This window comes from Propithecus coquereli, unplaced genomic scaffold (assembly GCF_000956105.1).
Source record: "Propithecus coquereli isolate 6110/MARCELLA unplaced genomic scaffold, Pcoq_1.0 Scaffold24, whole genome shotgun sequence".
In the NCBI taxonomy this organism is placed as follows: domain Eukaryota; kingdom Metazoa; phylum Chordata; class Mammalia; order Primates; family Indriidae; genus Propithecus; species Propithecus coquereli.
Window position 1 is genome coordinate 7,725,608 of NW_012147952.1, and position 3,721 is coordinate 7,729,328.

A 3,721-nucleotide genomic window follows, 5' to 3' on the forward strand; every position below is an offset into this window, starting at 1 on the left:
AGACACACATAAAATCCTTCTAAATGCAATCTAGAAAGAAGCAAACGTTCAAGATTTTTGGTCTCTGCTATCTTCTCTCTCTTCTTTCAACAATATCCTCATTGACTGGATCCTAAATCTAAAATTAACAGAAATAAGCTATAACTTTTTCCATGTGACTTTTTGAGGGAAGTCTGCAAACAACCTAAAATTCTCCTACCCTAAAAAGGTTTCTGGAACTGGGGGATTGATGGATGAAAAAAATATATCATCATAGAAGGAGTCTAAGAGTGGCAATTGCAGGACAGGTCTCCCAAGAAACAGACTCTAAGAATGAGATTTGTGTGCGGAAGGTTTTTTGGGGATGATCTTGGGATCAATACTCATGGGAGAAGGGAAGGAAGCAGGGGGAGATCAAGAAGAATATGGGCTGTGATACAGTTGCAACAAGACTTCAGCCACCTACTGGGAGTAGTTTAGGGCAAGGGGCCAGCCTTTATTCTGGATGTGAGATGCCTAAGGGAAAAGTCTCAAAATTATGCAAGGAAGCTTTCTGCCGCTAAGGGAAATTCCCAGAGAAAGCTGAAAGCTGATAACTGTCAGCAGGCAAAATACCTGACTCCTGGGAGAGTAAGACCTTCAGTGGTGAAGCAGGAATCTGGGCAGTGCAGCACAGGGTCCACTGCAGAAGTCCTGGAGAGCAGATGTCATCCTTTGGTCAAGTGCTGGCTGTAAATGTGAGGTGACTGACAGTGGAGATGAAATCGGTTGGCCCCTCCCCCATAGCCACATTCCTATAGGCTTTACCTTCCTGCCATTCCATCTGCCATTGTGTTGGCAGAGGGACAAAACGGTGGAATGCAGAGAACAAAGGGATCAATTTTTGGCTTTTGAGTTTCAAAAACCTTGTCTTTGTCAGCAAAGACAAAGTATGGAAAAAGCAGGAAGTGTAAGAAGAGAAAGTTTCTCAACTCCTCCCTGACTAGATAAAGATCCCCTGGGCTTTTTGGTGAGGAAAAAAGATGGAGAGAAATATAAAGAAAATGTACAGGCCTCTGGATTACTTGGGTAGAACATGGGGAGCTGAGAGCACAGGAGTGAAGAAAAGACACTGTCCCACCCTAAAGGAATTTATAGCAGGGAAGAAGATACTTTGAACAAATACATGCAATGAAGTGAGTGGGTGAGGTTTCAGTCTGAAATGTCAGTTCTTAGAGCGCCCACTGTTGAATCATGACCAGACACGCCAAAGTAAGATAAGCACGAAAATGAGTTTTATTGAGGAAAGAAAGATAGGATATAGGGCAAGAGCAAGGTAGAGGTTTACAGAGCATGATACATATGCCACAGATGATGACCAGACTCACTGTCACAGCAAAGGGAGATCAAAGGAAGGGCCAAAAAAAGGGCCTGGTTATGGTCTGCGTTTTCTGCCCTGATAGTGCCCGGATTGGGACCTCCTTAGTGGCTCACACATCACCATGGAACCACTTTGATTGGACAGTTGGGAGTACTATTTAATAAATTATTATAAGAAATAAAAGAATTTCAGCCTCTCTGAAAGCCCATGGCGGGGGTGGATTACAGCAGCACCCACTTTCTTCCCTGGGAGACCCGGAATCTCTCGCTATCTACCTAACTAATGGATTATTATTATAAAACATATAGGAAGGGGACATAACCTGGCCCAGGAAACTAGGAATGGCTCACTAAAAGAGAGAGATTTAATTGGGAACCTGGAGCCTAAGTAGATATTGTCTAAGTGGAAAGACAACAAAGCATTTCAGGGAAATGAAAGACATGAGAAAGCATGGAAGAAAAGAATGTGGCATGTTTTAGAAGTTGAGAGAAGTCCAAGATGATTACTGGAATGCAGAAAGAGGAATGCTAGGAAGGGTGGGTAGGCAAATCCATTAGCCTGTAATTGAGAGGGAAGGCATGAAGGGGTTCTCAGGAGAAACACTGGGAATGTATGAAAACAAATGGATTGGAGAGATATTTGGAAGGTAGCACTGATAAAACCTGGTTGATGCAGAAATAAAAAAGAGCTTGTGGCAAATGGAAAAGATCTAGTAGAATTTCTGGGAAATATTGAAGATCCAATTTAGGATGGTGACCAAAAACTGCACAGTAGCACCAATTATCAATGTACATAGTATCTATGTATTTATACATACCTGTAAATCAGCTTATTTCTGAAGATTTTTCTATCTTTGGTCTTTTCATTCCTATGGGATTATTTTATGCATCATAGACCTGGAGAGAAATAACTACCTCTATAAATTTACTTAGGGACTCTAACCATGTGCAATGATTTTCTGGAAATAAGAGGGTAGAGGGAAGAAAAAGTTTTGAGCCCTAAATAAGTTTTCTTTTCTGGCAGCACAAGGATATCCTCTCTGGTGAGTGAGCCCTATTGACTGATTCATTCAAACTCTTTCATTGAGTACCTATTCTGTTAAAAACACCATGAAGGGCCTTGTGAAGGACCTAAGGGTGAGCAGCAGTTAGAGGGCACCAAACTCCACAGGCAAATCCTTCAAGCCTGCCTTGGAATCACTCCCAAACTTTCTTGCCTTTATCAGCATTGTAGGAAGATTGAAGATATGCTGCTCCCTAAATCAGATTGGAACCTGTCCAATATACTTTCCTTTTACTTATAACTTTTGGGAGATCTGCATTCTTCCAAGTGCCAATCTTTCTGCTTCTTGTAAATGCAATCTCTGTGTCAGCTACTTCAAATCCCTTCTGCTCCAAGTCCCTAAACAGCACTCTTTTGAGGCTCTCTTTTATTTCTCTTCTCTCCCTTGGCCTAACAGTGATATTGTCACTAGCTAAAATGGCCATCTCTTATTCTGTTCTACCCGTGTAAATCATCATGGATATATCTCAACCAGGAATCACCCTCGATGTTTCAGACAGCTTGACTTATGTTTCCTTCTGCCTTTTTCAGCAAGCCCCATGGTGGCCCACAGACAGCCTTTAGAGAACATGCTCATGGTTTGGATACTGCTTATTCTCTAACCTCTCCCTCCCTCATTGGCACATCCCCTGGTCCCTCCTGTTACCTTCTCCAATCTTCCCTGCTCTCCTTCAGTTTTCCCTGTTTCTCCTCTATTTCTCTTACTAGAGTAAGTAATTAAGGAAAGCACAGATACACAGCAATCAGAGCTGGCCAGGAATTGATCTCTCTCCAACTCTCACTGAAAATACTTCAGGTCATAGATCACTGAGATATCGAGAATTCTCTTAAAATAACAAAATATTGCAATTAGCTTGCTTGGCTCTTTGCTAGGTGCATGATTTTAGGCAAATTATTTCTCTAGGCCTCAGTTTCTTATAAGTATAACCAAACTAATATGTGATTGATTGGTAGGGATGGATGTATTAAGGAAGCCTACAAAGCTTAAGCTTCAAGGGCCCTCATCTGCCCAGATCCCTTTCCAAGGTCCTCATAATGCCATCATAATTTTGTACTATTTTCTTGAAGATCTATCGTCCCCCAAATCATATAAACATGAAACTCCACTAAACCCAGCTCTGCCTCTGTTGGTAGGGTTTTGTGAGAATGAAATAAACAATATACATAAAGCACTTAGCACAAGCCCTGGCAGCTATTGCTATCACCATTATAATTATTAACACTACTAAACTATTCACCTATAGAAAGGATTGTAACAGGCTTAATCAAAATTTTAAAAATCAAACTTCAAAAGGTATATGAATAAATAAAAAATACATA